Genomic DNA, 15,702 nt, shown 5'->3' on the forward strand with positions numbered 1-15,702 from the left:
GTACTTAAGGCGGTATTGTTCCTTTTGTATTTAATTCCGATCTAATTTCTGTGTATCACCGTCAACGTGTATGTCCAACGAATAGATTGAACCTGCAGTGGTGTATCGGATACTATTACTGGTCTCACAGGGAAGGCTCAAAGCACCGACTGTAAGAAGAGTCTCTGTTCTTGTACTTAAGGCGGCATTGTGCCTCTTGTATTTAATTCCGATGTAATTTCAGTGTTTCATCGTCAATGTGAATGTCCAAGGAATTCATTGAACTTCCAGTGGTGTATCGGAAACTAATACTGGTCCCACAGGGAATGCTCAAAGCACCGACGGTAAGAAGAGTCTCTATTCTTGTACTTAAGCCGGCATTGTTCCTTTTGTATTTAATTCCGATGTAATTTCTGTGTTTCAACGTCAATGTGTATGTCCAAGGAATAGATTGAACCTGCAGTGGTGTATCGGAAACTAATACTGGTTTCACAGGGAATGCTCAAAGCACCGACTGTAAGAAGAGTTTCTATTCTTGAACTTATGGCGGCATTGTGCCTTTGGTATTTAATTCCGATACGATTTATGTGTTTCTTCGTCAATGTGAAGGTCCAAGGAAGACATTGAACCTGCAGTGGTATATCGGAAACCAATGCTGGTCTGACAGGAAAGGATCAAAGCACAGATTTTAAGAAGTCTCACTCTTCTTACACTTATGGCGGCATTGTGCCTTTTGTTTTTTTTCCGATGTAATTTCAGTGTTTCATCGTCAATGTGTATGTCCAAGGAATACATTGAATTTGCAGTGGTGAAGCCAATGCTAATACTGGTCTCATAGGGAATTCTCAAAGCACAGACTGTAAGAAAAGTCTCTATTCTTGTACTTAAGGCGTCAATGAGCCTTTTGTATTTAATTCCAATGCGATTTCTGTGTTTCGTCGTCAATGTGAAAGTCCGAGGAATACATTGAACATGCAGTGGTGTATCGGAAACTAATACTGGTCTCACAGGGAACGCTCAAAGCACCGACAGTAAGAGGAGTCTCTATTCTTGTACTTAAGGTGGCATTGTTCCTTTTGTATTTAATTCCGATGTAATTGCAGTGTTTCATCGTCAATGTGTAAGTCCAAGGAATACATTGAATCTGCAGTGGTGTATCGGATACTAATACTGGTCTCACAGGGAACGCTCAAAGCACAGACTGTAAGAATAGTCTCTAATCTTGTACTTAAAGCGGCATTGTGTCTTATGTTTTTAATTCCAATGCGATTTCTGTGTTTCATCGTCAATTTGAAGGTCCAAGGAATACATTGAACCTGCAGTGGTGTATCGGAAACTAATACTGGTCTCACAGGGAATGCTCAAAGCACCGACTGTAAGTAGAGTCTGTATTCTTGTACTTAAGGCGGCATTGTGCCTTTTGTATTCAATTCCGTTGCCATTTCTGTGTTTCATCGTCAATGTCAGGGTCCAAGTAATACATTGAACCTGCAGTGGTGTATCGGAAACTAATACAAGTCTCACAGGGAATGCTCAAACACCGTCTGTAAGAAGAGTCTCTATTCTTGTACTTAAGGCGGCATTGTTCTTTTGTATTTAATTTCGATGTGATTTCTGTGTTTAATCGTCAATGTGAAGGTCCAAGGAATACATTGAACCTGCAGTGGTGTATCGGATACTAATATTGGTCTTACAGGGAATGCTCAAAGCACCGACTCTAAGAAGATTCTCTATTCTTGTACTTAAGACGGCATTGTGCCTTTTGTATATAATTCCGACGTGATTTCTGTGTTTAATCGTCAATGTGAAGCTCCAAGGAATACATTGAACCTGCAGTGGTGTATCGGAAACTAATACTGCTCTCACAGGGAATGCTCAAAGCACCGACTGTAAGATGAGTCTTCATTCTTGTACTTAAGGCGATATTGTGCCTTTTGTATTTAATTCAGATGCGATTTCTGTGTTTCATCGTCAATTTGAAGGTCCAAGGAATACATTGAAGCTGCAGTGGCGTATCGAAAACTAATACGGGTCGCACAGGAAAGGATCAAAACACTGACTCTAAGAAGTCACACTCTTCTTGCACTTATGGCGGCATTTTGCCTTTTGTATTTAATTCCGATGTAGTTTCAGTGTTTCATCGTCAATGTGTATGTCCAAGGAATACATTGAACCTGCAGTGGTGTATCGGAAACTAATACTGGTCTTACTGGGAATGCTCAAGACACCGACTGTAAGAAGAGTCTCTACTCTTGTACTTAAGGCGGCATTGTGCGTTTCGGATTTAATTCCGATGCCATTTTTGTGTTCCATCGTCAATGTGAAGGTCCAAGGAATACATTGAACCTGCAGTGGTGTATCGGAAACTAATATTGGTCTCACAGGGAACGCTCAAAGCACCGACGGTAAAAAGAGTCTCTATTCTTGTACTTAAGGCGGCATTATTCCTTTTGTATTTAATTCCGATGTAATTTCTGTGTTTCATCGTCAATGTGTATGTCCAAGGAATAGAGTAAACCTGCAGTGGTGTATCGGAAACTAATACTGGTCTCACAGGGAATGCTCAAAGCACCGACTGTAAGAAGAGCCTCTATTCTTGTACTTAAGGCGGCATTGTGCCTTTTGTATTTAATTCGGATGTAATTTCAGTGTTTCATCGTCAATGTGAATGTCCAAGGAATTAATTGAACCTCCAGTGGTGTATCGGAAACTAATACTGGTCTCACAGGAAATGCTCAAAGCACCGACGGTAAGAAGAGTCTCTATTCTTGTACTTAAGGCTGCATTGTTCCTTTTGTATTTAATTCCGATGTAATTTCTGTGTTTCATCGTCAATGTGTATGTCCAAGGAATAGATTTAACCTGCAGTGGTGTATCGGATACTATTACTGGTCTCACAGGGAATGCTCAAAGCACCGACTGTAAGAAGAGTCTGTATTCTTGTACTTAAGGCGGCATTGTGCGTTTTGTATTTAATTCCGAAGCCATTTCTGTGTTTCATCGTCAATGTGAAGGTCCAAGGTATACATTGAACCTGCAGTGGTGTATCGGAAACTAATACTGGTCTCACAGGAAATGCTCAAAGCACCGACTGTAAGAAGAGTCTCTATTCTTGTACTTAAGGCGGCATTGTGCCTTTTGTATTTAATTCCGATATCATTTCTGTGCTTCATCGTCAATGTGAAGGTCCAAATAATACATTGAACCTGCAGTGGTGTATCGGAAACTAATACTGGTCTCACAGGGAATGCTCAAACCACCGACTGTAAGAAGAGTCTCTATTCATACCTTAAGGCGGAATTGTGCCTTTTGTATTTAATTCCGATGCCATTTCTGTGTTTCATCGTCAATGTGTATGTCCAAGGAATAGATTGATCCTGCAGTGGTATATCGGATACTATTACTGGTCTCACAGGGAATGCTCAAAGCACCGACTGTAAGAAGAGTCTGTATTCTTGTACTTAAGGCGGCATTGTGCCTTTTGTATTTGATTCCGATGCGATTTCTGTGTTTCATCGTCAATGTGAAGGTCCAAGGAATACATTGAACCTGCAGTGGTGTATCGGAAACTAATACTGGTCTCACAGGGAATGCTCAAAGCACCGACTGTAAGTAGAGTCTGTATTCTTGTACTTAAGGCGGCATTGTGCGTTTTGGATTTAATTCCGATGCGATTTCTGTGTTTCATCGTCAATGTGAAGGTCCAAGGAATACATTGAACCTGCAGTGGTGTATCGGAAACTAACACTGGTCTCACAGGGAATGCTCAAAGCACCGACTGTAAGAGGAGTCTCTATTCTTGTACTTAAGGCGGCATTGTGCCTTTTGTATTTAATTCCGAGCCATTTCCGTGTTTCATCGTCAATGTGAAGGTCCAAGGTATAGACAGAACCTGCAGAGGTGTAGCGGAAACTACTACTGGTCTCACAGGGAATGCTCAAATCACCGACTGTAAGAAGTGTCTCTATTCTTGTACTTATGGCGGCATTGTGCCTTTATTATTTAATTCCGATGCCATTTCTGTGTTTCATCGTCAATGTGAAGGTCTAAGGAATAAACTGAACCTGCAGAGATGTGTCGGAAACTAATACTGGTCTCACAGGGAATGCTCAAAGCACCGACGTTAAGAAGAGTCTCTGTTCTTGTACTTAAGGAGGCATTGTGCCTTTGGTATTTAATTCCGATGCGATTTCTGTGTTTCATCGTCAATGTAAAGGTCCAAGGAATACATTGAACCTGCAGTAGTGTATCGGAAATTAATATTGGTCTCCCAGGGAATGCTCGAAGCACCCATTGTAAGATGAGTCTCCAATCTTGTAATTAGGGCGCCATTGTGCTTTTTGTATGTAATTCCGTTGCGATTTCTGTGTTTCATCGACAATGTGAAGGACCATGGAATACATTTAACCTGCAGTGTTATATCGGAAACTAATACTGGTCTCACAGGAAAGGATCAAAGCACAGACTCTAAGAAGTCTCATTCTTGTTGTAGTTAGGGCGTCATTGTGCCCTTTGTACTTAATTCCGATGTAATTTCAGTGTTTCATCGTCAATGCTTATTTCCAAGGAATACATTGAACCAGCAGTGGTGTATCGGAAACTAATACTGGTCTCACAGGGAATGCTCAAAGCACCGACGGTAAGAAGAGTCTCTGTTCTTGTACTTAAGGCGGCATTGTTCCTTTTGTATTTAATTCCGATGTAATTTCAGTGTTTCATCGTCAATGTGTACGTCCAAGGAATAGATTGAACCTGCAGTGGTGTATCGGATACTGTTACTGGTCTCAGAGGGAATGCTCAAAGTACCGACTGTAAGAAGAGTCTCTATTCTTGTACTTACGGCGGCATTAGGCCTTTTGTATTTGATTCCGATGCGATTTCTGTGTTTCATCGTCAATGTGAAGGTCCAAGGAATACATTGAACCTGCAGTGGTGTATCGGAAACTAATACTGGTCTCACAGGGAATGCTGAAAGCACCGACTGTAAGTAGAGTCTGTATTCTGGTACTTAAGGCGCCATTGTGCGTTTTGGATTTAATTCCGATGCGATTTCTGTGTTTCATCGTCAATGTGAAGGTCCAAGAAATACATTGAACCTGCAGTGGTGTATCGGAAACTAATACTGGTCTCACAGGGAATGCTCAAAGAACCGACTGTAAGAAGAGTCTCTACTCTTGTACTTAAGGCGGCATTGTGCCTTTCGTATTTAATTCCGATGCCATTTCTGTGTTTCATCGTCAATGTGAAGGTCCAAGGAATAAACGGAACCTGCAGAGGTGTAGCGGAAACTAATACTGGTCTCACAGGGAATGCTCAAATCACCGACTGTAAGAAGAGTCTCCATTCTTGTACTTAAGGCGGCATTGTGCCTTTTGTATTTAATTCCGATGCCATTTAAGTGTTTCATCGTCAATGTGAAGGTCCAAGGAATAAAGCGAACCTGCAGAGGTGTAGCGGAAACAAATACTGGTCTCACAGGGAATGCTCAAAGCACCGACTGTAAGAAAAGTCTCTATTCTTGTACTTAAGGCGGCATTATGCGTTTTGGATTTAATTCCGATGCCATTTCTGTGTTTCATCGTCAATGTGAAGGTCCAAGGAATACATTGAACCTGCAGTGGTGTATCGGAAACTAATACTGGTGTCACAGGGAATGCTCAAAGCACCGACTGTAAGAAGAGTCTCTATTCTTGTACTTAAGACGGCATTGGGCCTTTTGTATTTAATTCCGATGCCATTTCTGTGTTTCATCGTCAATGTGTATGTCCAAGGAATAGATTGAACCTGCAGTGGTGTATCGGATACTATTACCGGTCTCACAGGGAATGCTCAAAGCACCGACTGTAAGAAGAGTCTCTATTCCTGTACTTAAGGCCGCATTGTGCCTTTTGTATTTGATTCCGATGCGATTTCTGTTTTTCATCGTCAATGTGGAGGTCCAAGAAATACATTGAACCTGTAGTGGTGTATCGGAAACTAATACTGGTCTCACAGGGAAAGCTCAAAGCACCGACGGTAAGAAGAGTAACTATTCTTCTACTTAAGGCGGCATTATTCCTTTTGTATTTAATTCCGATGTAATTTCTGTGTTTAATCGTCAATGTGTATGTCCAAGGAATGGAGTAAACCTGCAGTGGTGTATCAGATACTATTACTGGTCTCACAGGGAATGCTCAATGCACCGACTGTAAGAAGAGCCTCTATTCTTGTACTTAAGGTGGCATTGTGCTTTTTGAATTTAATTCCGATGTAATTTCAGTGTTTCATCATCAATGTGAAAGTCCAAGGAATTCATTGAACCTCCAGTGGTGTATCGGAAACTAATACTGGTCTCACAGGAAATGCTCAAAGCACCGACTGTAAGAAGTGTCTCTATTCTTGTACTTAAGGCTGCATTGTTCCTTTTGTATTTAATTCCGATGTAAATTCTGTGTTTCATCGTCAATGTGTATGTCCAAGGAATAGATTGAACATGCAGTGGTGTATCGGATACTATTACTGGTCTCACAGGGAATGCTCAAAGCACCGACTGTAAGAAGAGTCTCTATTCTTGTACTTAAGGCGGCATTGTGCCTTTTGTATTTAATTCCGATGTAATTTCAGTGTTTCATCGTCAATGTGAATGTCCAAGGAATTCATTGAACCTACAGTGGTGTATTGGAAACTAATACTGGTCTCACAGGGAATGCTCAAAGCACCGTCGGTAAGAAGAGTCTCTATTCTTGTACTTAAGGCGGTATTGTTCCTTTTGTATTTAATTCCGATGTAATTTCTGTGTTACATCGTCAATGTGTATGTCCAAGGAATAGATTGAACCTGCAGTGGTGTATCGGATACTATTACTGGTCTCACAGGGAATGCTCAAAGCACCGACTGTAAGAAGAGTCTCTATTCTTGTACTTAAGGCGGCATTGTGCGTTTTGTATTTAATTCCGATGCCATTTCTGTGTTTCATCGTCAATGTGAAGGTCCAAATATTACATTGAACCTGCAGTGGTGTATCGGAAACTAATACTGGTCTCACAGGGAATGCTCAAAGCACCGACTGTAAGAAGAGTCTCTATTCATACCTTAAGGCATCATTGTGCCTTTTGTTTTTAATTCCGATGCCATCTCTGTGTTTCAACATCAATGTGTATGTCCAAGGAATAGATTGAACCTGCAGTGGTGTATCTTATACTATTACTGGTCTCACAGGGAATGCTCAAAGCACAGACTGTAGGAAGAGTCTCTATTCATGTACTTAAGGTGGCATTGTGCCTTTTGTATTTGATTCCGATGCGATTTCTGTGTTTCATCGTCAATGTGAAGGTCCAAGGAATACATTGAACCTGCAGTGGTGTATTGCAAACTAATACTGGTCTCACAGGGAATGCTCAAAGCACCGACTGTAAGAAGAGTCTCTATTCTAGTACTTAAGGCGGCATTGTGTCGTTTGTATTTAATTCCGATGCCATTTCAGTGTTTCATCGTCAATGTGTATGTCCAAGGAATAGATTGAACCTGCAGTGGTGTATCGGATACTATTACTGGTCTCACAGGGAATGCTCAAAGCACCGACGGTAAGAGGAGTCTCTATTCATGTACTTAAGGCGGCATTGTGCCTTTTGTATTTGATTCCGATGCGATTTCTGTGTTTCATCGTCAATGTGAAGGTCCAAGGAATACATTGAACCTGCAGTGGTGTATCGGAAACTAATACTTGTCTCACAGGAAATGCTCAAAGCACCGACTGTAAGAAGAGTCTCTATTCTTGTACTTAAGGCAGCATTGTGCCTTTTGTATTTAATTCCGATGCCATTTCTGTGTTTCATCGTCAATGTGAAGGTCCAGGGAATAAACTGAACCTGCAGAGGTGTAGCGGGAACTAATACTGGTCTCACTGGGAATGCTCAAAGCACAGACTGTAAGAAGAGTCTTTATTCTTGTTCTTAATGCGGCATTGTGCCATTTGTATTTAATTCCGTTGTAATTTCAGTGTTTCATCGTCAATGTGAATGTCCAAGGAATTCATTGAACCTCCAGTGGTGTATCGGAAACTAATACTGGTCTCACAGGGAATGCTCAAAGCACCGACGGTAAGAAGAGTCTATATTCTTGTACCTAAGGCGGCATTGTTCCTTTTGTATTTAATTCCGATGTAATTTCTGTGTTTCATCGTCAAAGTGTATGTCCAAGGAATTCATTGAACCTCCAGTGGTGTATCGGAAACTAATACTAGGCTCACAGAGAATGCTCAAAGCACAGACTGTAAGAAGAGTCTCTATTCTTGTACTTAAGGCGGCATTGTGCCTTTTGTATTTTATTCCGATGCCATTTCTGTGTTTCATCGTCAATGTGTATGTCCAAGGAATAGATTGGACCTGCAGAGGTGTATCGGAAACTAATACTGGTCTCACAGGGAATGCTCAAAGCACCGACGGTAAGAAGAGTCTATATTCTTGTACCTAAGGCGGCATTGTTCCTTTTGTATTTGATTCCGATGCGATTTCTGTGTTTCATCGTCAATGTGAAGGTCCAAGGAATACATTGAACCTGCAGTGGTGTATCGGAAACTAATACTTGTCTCACAGGAAATGCTCAAAGCACCGACTGTAAGAAGAGTCTCTATTCTTGTACTTAAGGCAGCATTGTGCCTTTTGTATTTAATTCCGATGCCATTTCTGTGTTTCATCGTCAATGTGAAGCCCAGGGAATAAACTGAACCTGCAGAGGTGTAGCGGGAACTAATACTGGTCTCACTGGGAATGCTCAAAGCACAGACTTTAAGAAGAGTCTTTAATCTTGTACTTAATGCGGCATTGTGCCATTTGTATTTAATTCCGTTGTAATTTCAGTGTTTCATCGTCAATGTAAATGTCCAAGGAATTCATTGAACCTCCAGTGGTGTATCGGAAACTAATACTGGTCTCACAGGGAATGCTCAAAGCACCGACGGTAAGAAGAGTCTATATTCTTGTACCTAAGGCGGCATTGTTCCTTTTGTATTTAATTCCGATGTAATTTCTGTGTTTCATCGTCAATGTGTATGTCCAAGGAATTCACTGAACCTCCAGTGGTGTATCGGAAACTAATACTAGGCTCACAGAGAATGCTCAAAGCACAGACTGTAAGAAGAGTCTCTATTCTTGTACTTAAGGCGGCATTGTGCCTTTTGTATTTTATTCCGATGCCATTTCTGTGTTTCATCGTCAATGTGTATGTCCAAGGAATAGATTGGACCTGCAGTGGTGTATTGGAAACTAATACTGGTCTCACAGGGAATGCTCAAAGCACCGACGGTAAGAAGAGTCGATATTCTTGTACCTAAGGCGGCATTGTTCCTTTTGTATTTAATTCCGATGTAATTTCTGTGTTTCATCGTCAATGTGTATGTCCAAGGAATTCATTGAACCTCCAGTGGTGTATCGGAAACTAATACTAGGCTCACAGAGAATGCTCAAAGCACAGACTGTAAGAAGAGTCTCTATTCATGTACTTAAGGCGGCATTGCGCCTTTTGTATTTGATTCCGATGCGATTTCTGTGTTTCATCGTCAATGTGAAGGTCCAAGGAATACATTGAACCTGCAGTGGTGTATCGGATACTATTACTGGTCTCACAGGGAATGCTCAAAGCACCGACTGTAAGAAGAGTCTCTATTCTTGTACTTAAGGCGGCATTGTTTTGGATTTAATTCCGATGACATTTCTGTGTTTCATCGTCAATGTGAAGGTCCAAGGAATACATTGAACCTGCAGTGGTGTATCGGAAACTAATACTGGTCTCACAGGGAATGCTCAAAACACCGACTGTAAGAAGAGTCTCTATTCTTGTACTTAAGGCGGCATTGTGCCTTTTGTATTTAATTCCGATGCCATTTCTGTGTTTCATCGTCAATGTGAAGGTCCAAGGAATACATTGAACCTGCAGTTGTGTATCGGAAACTAATACTGGTCTCACAGGGAATGCTCAAAGCACCGACTGTAAGAAGAGTCTCTATTCTTGTACTTAAGGCAGCATTGTGCCTTTTGTATTTTATTCCGATGCCATTTCTGTGTTTCATCGTCAATGTGTATGTCCAAGGAATAGATTGAAACTGCAGTGGTGTATCGGAACTATTACTGGTCTCGCAGGGAAAGCTCAAAGCACCGACTGTAAGAAGAGTCTCTATTCTTGTACTTAGGGCGGCATTGTGCCTTTTGTATTTAATTCCGATGTAATCTCAGTGTTTCATCGTCAATGTGAATGTCCAAGGAATTCATTGAACCTACAGTGGTGTATCGGAAACTAATTCTGGTCTCACAGGGAGTGCTCAAAGCACCGACGGTATGGAGAGTCTCTATTCTTGTACTTAAGGCGGTATTGTTCCTTTTGTATTTACTTCCGATGTAATTTCTGTGTATCATCGTCAATGTGTATCTCCAAGGAATAGATTGATCCTGCAGTGGTGTATCGGATACTATTACTGGTCTCACAGGGAATGCTCAAAGCACCGACTGTAAGAAGAGTCTCTATTTTTGTAATTAAGGTGGCATTGTGCCTTTTGTATTTAATTCCGATGTAATCTCAGTGTTTCATCGTCAATGTGAATGTCCAAGGAATTCATTGAACCTCCAGTGGTGTATCGGAAACTAATACTGGTCTCACAGGGAATGCTCAAAACACCGACGGTAAGAAGAGTCTCTATTCTTGTACTTAAGGCGGCATTGTTCCTTTTGTATTTAATTCCGATGTAATTTCTGTATTTCATCGTCAATGTGTATGTCCAAGGAATAGTTTGAACCTGCAGTGTTGTATCGGATACTATTACTGGTCTCACAGGGAATCCTCAATGACCCGACTGTAAGAAGAGTCTCTATTGTTGTACTTAAGGCGTCATTGTGCCTTTTGTATTTAATTCCGATGCGATTTCTGTGTTTCATCGTCAATGTGAAGGTCCAAGGAATAAACTGAACCTGCAGTGGTGTATCGGATACTATTACTGGTCTCACAGGGAATGCTAAAAGCACCGACTGTAAGAAGAGTCTCTATTCTTGTACTTAAGGCGGCATTGTGCCTTTTGTATTTAATTCCGATGCGATTTCTGTGTTTCATCGTCAATGTGAAGGTCCAAGGAATACATTGAACCTGCAGTGGTGTATCGGATACTATTACTGGTCTCACAGGAAATGCTCAAAGCAACGACTGTAAGAAGAGTCTCTATTCTTGTACTTAAGGCGGCATTGTGCCTTTTGTATTTAATTCCGATGCCATTTCTGTGTTTAATCGTCAATGTGAAGGTCCAAGGAATAAACTGAACCTGCACAGGTGTAGCGGAAACTAATACTGGTCTCACCGGGGAATGCTCAAAGCACCGACTGTAAGAAGAGTCTCTATTCTTGTACTTAAGGCGGCATTGTGCCTTTTGTAATTAATTCCGATGCCATTTCTGTGTTTCATCGTCAATGTGAAGGTCCAAGGAATAGATAGAACCTGCAGTGGTGTATCGGATACTATTACTGGTCTCACAGGGAATGCTCAAGGCACCGACTGTAAGAAGAGTCTCTATTCTTGTACTTAAGGCGGCATTGTGCCTTTTTTATTTAATTCCGATGTAATTTCTGTGTTTCATCGTCAATGTGTATGTCCAAGGAATAGATTGAACCTGCAGTGGTGTATCGGATACTATTACTGGTCTCACAGGGAATGCTCAAAGCACCGACTGTAAGAAGAGTCTCTAATCTTGTAGTGAAGGTGGCATTGTGCGTTTCGGATTTAATTCCGATGCCATTGCTGTGTTTCATCGTCAATGTGAAGGTCCGAGGAATACATTGAACCTGCAGTGGTGTATCGGAAACTAATACTGGTCTCACAGGGAATGCTCAAAGCAGCGACTGTAAGAAGAGTCTCTATTCTTGTACTTAAGGCGGCATTGTGCGTTTTGTATTTAATTCCGATGCCATTTCTGTGTTTCATCGTCAATGTGAATTTCCAAGGAATAAACTGAACCTGCAGAGGTGTAGCGGAAACTATTACTGGTCTCACAGGGAATGCTCAAAGCACCGACTGTAAGAAGAGTCTCTAATCTTGTAGTGAAGGTGGCATTGTGCGTTTCGGATTTAATTCCGATGCCATTGCTGTGTTTCATCGTCAATGTGAAGGTCCGAGGAATACATTGAACCTGCAGTGGTGTATCGGAAACTAATGCTGGTCTCACAGGGAATGCTCAAAGCACCGACGGTAAGAAGAGTCTCTATTCTTGTACTTAAGGCGGCATTGTTCCCTTTGTATTGAATTCCGATGTAATTTCTGTGTTTCATCGTCAATGTGTATGTCCAAGGAACAGATTGAACCTGCAGTGGTGTATCGGATACTATTACTGGTCTCACAGGGAATGCTCAAAGCACCGACTGTAAGAAATGTCTCTATTCTTGTACTTAAGGCGGCATTGTGCCTTTTGTATTTAATTCCGATGCGATTTCTGTGTTTCATCGTCAATGTGAATTTCCAAGGAATAAACTGAACCTGCAGAGGTGTAGCGGAAACTAATACTGGTCTCACAGGGAATGCTCAAAGCACCGACTGTAAGAAGAGCCTCTATTCTTGTACTTAAGGCGGCATTGTGCCTTTTGTATTTAATTCCGATGTCATTTCTGTGTTTCATCGTCAATGTGAAGGTCCAAGGAATACATTGAACCTGCAGTTGTGTATCGGATACTATTACTGGTCTCACAGGGAATGCTCAAAGCACCGACTGTAAGAAGAGTCTCTATTCTTGTACTTAAGGCGGCTTTGTGCCTTTTGTATTTAATTCCGATGTAATTTCTGTGTTTCATCGTCAATGTGAAGGTCCAAGGAATACATTGAACCTGCAGTTGTGTATCGGATACTATTACTGGTCTCACAGGGAATGCTCAAAGCACCGACTGTAAGAAGAGTCTCTATTCTTGTACTTAAGGCGGTATTGTGCCCTTTGTATTTAATTCCGATGAAATTTCAGTGTTTCATCGTCAATGTGAAGGTCCTAGGAATACATTGAACCTGCAGTGGTGTATCGGAAACTAATACTGGTCTCACAGGGAATGCTCAAAGCAAAGACGGTAAGAAGAGTCTCTACTCTTGTACTTATGGCGGCATTGTGCGTTTTGGATTTAATTCCGATGCCATTTCTGTGTTTCATCGTCAATGTGAGGGTCCAAGGAATACATTGAACCTTGCAGATGTGTATCGGAAACTAATACTGGTCTCACAGGGAATGCTCAAAGCACCGACTGTAAGAAGAGCCTCTATTCTTGTACTTAAGGCGGCATTGTGCCTTTTGTATTTAATTCCGATGTCATTTCTGTGTTTCATCGTCAATGTGAAGGTCCAAGGAATACATTGAACCTGCAGTTGTGTATCGGATACTATTACTGGTCTCACAGGGAATGCTCAAAGCACCGACTGTAAGAAGAGTCTCTATTCTTGTACTTAAGGCGGCTTTGTGCCTTTTGTATTTAATTCCGATGTAATTTCTGTGTTTCATCGTCAATGTGTATGCCCAAGGAATAGATTGAACCTGCAGTGGTGTATCGGATACTATTACTGGTCTCACAGGGAATGCTCAAAGCACCGACTGTAAAAAGAGTCTCTATTCTTGTAGTGAAGGCGGCATTGTGCGTTTTGGATATAATTCGGATGCCAATTCTGTGTTTCATCGTCAATGTGAAGGTCCAAGGAATACATTGAACCTGCAGTGGAGTATCGGAAACTAATACTGGTCTCACACTGAATGCTCAAAGCACCGACTGTAAGAAGAGTCTCTATTCTTGTACTTAAGGCGGCATTGTTCCTTTTGTATTTTATTCCGATGTAATTTCTGTGTTTCATCGTCAATGTGTATGTCCAAGGAATAGAATGAACCTGCAGTGGTGTATCGGATACTATTACTGGTCTCACAGGGAATGCTCAAAGCACCGACTGTAAGAAGAGTCTCTATTCTTGTACTTATGGCGGCATTGTGCCTTTTGTATTTAATTCCGATGTAATTTCTGTGTTTCATCGCCAATGTGTATGTCCAAGGAATAGATTGAACCTGCAGTGGTGTATCGGATACTATTACTGGTCTCACAGGGAATGCTCAAAGCACCGACTGTAAGAAGAGTCTCTATTCTTGTAGTTAAGGCGGCATTGTGCGTTTTGGATTTAATTCCGATGCCATTTCTGTGTTTCATCGTCAATGTGAAGGTCCAAGGAATAAACTGAACCTGCATAGGTGTAGCGGAAACTAATACTGGTCTCACAGGGAATGCTCAAAGCACCGACGGTAAGAAGAGTCTCTATTCTTGTACTTAAGGCGGCATTGTGCGTTTTGGATTTAATTCCGATGCCATTTCTGTGTTTCATCGTCAATGTGAAGGTCCAAGGAATTCATTGAACCTGCAGTGGTGTATCGGAAACTAATACTGGTCTTACAGGGAATGCTCAAAGCACCGACGGTAAGAAGAGTCTCTATTCTTGTACTTAAGGCGGCATTTTTCCTTTTGTATTTAATTCCGATGTAATTTCTGTGTTTCATCGTCAATGTGTATGTCCAAGGAATAGATTGAACCTGCAGTGGTGTATCGGATACTATTACTGGTCTCACAGGGAATGCTCAAAGCACCGACTGTAAGAAGAGTCTCTATTCTTGTACTTAAGGCGGCATTGTGCCTTTTGTATTTAATTCCGATGCCATTTCTGTGTTTCATCGTCAATGTGAAGGGCCAAGGAATAAACTGAACCTGCAGAGGTGTAGCGGAAACTAATACTGGTCTCACAGGAAATGCTCAAAGCACCGACTGTAAGAAGAGTCTCTATTCTTGTACTTATGGCGGCATTGTGCCATTTGTATTTAATTCCGATTCCATTTCTGTGTTTCATCGTCATTGTGAAGGTGCAAGGAATACATTGAACCTGCAGTGGTGTATCGGATACTATTACTGGTCTCACAGGGAATGCTAAAAGCACCGACTGTAAGAAGAGTCTCTATTCTTGTACTTAAGGCGGCATTGTGCCTTTTGTATTTAATTCCGATGCGATTTCTGTGTTTCATCGTCAATGTGAAGGTCCAAGGAATACATTGAACCTGCAGTGGTGTATCGGATACTATTACTGGTCTCACAGGAAATGCTCAAAGCAACGACTGTAAGAAGAGTCTCTATTCTTGTACTTAAGGCGGCATTGTGCCTTTTGTATTTAATTCCGATGCCATTTCTGTGTTTAATCGTCAATGTGAAGGTCCAAGGAATAAACTGAACCTGCACAGGTGTAGCGGAAACTAATACTGGTCTCACCGGGGAATGCTCAAAGCACCGACTGTAAGAAGAGTCTCTATTCTTGTACTTAAGGCGGCATTGTGCCTTTTGTAATTAATTCCGATGCCATTTCTGTGTTTCATCGTCAATGTGAAGGTCCAAGGAATAGATAGAACCTGCAGTGGTGTATCGGATACTATTACTGGTCTCACAGGGAATGCTCAAGGCACCGACTGTAAGAAGAGTCTCTATTCTTGTACTTAAGGCGGCATTGTGCCTTTTTTATTTAATTCCGATGTAATTTCTGTGTTTCATCGTCAATGTGTATGTCCAAGGAATAGATTGAACCTGCAGTGGTGTATCGGATACTATTACTGGTCTCACAGGGAATGCTCAAAGCACCGACTGTAAGAAGAGTCTCTAATCTTGTAGTGAAGGTGGCATTGTGCGTTTCGGATTTAATTCCGATGCCATTGCTGTGTTTCAT

This window comes from Schistocerca americana, chromosome 5, assembly GCF_021461395.2.
Source record: "Schistocerca americana isolate TAMUIC-IGC-003095 chromosome 5, iqSchAmer2.1, whole genome shotgun sequence".
NCBI classification, from domain to species: Eukaryota; Metazoa; Arthropoda; class Insecta; order Orthoptera; family Acrididae; genus Schistocerca; species Schistocerca americana.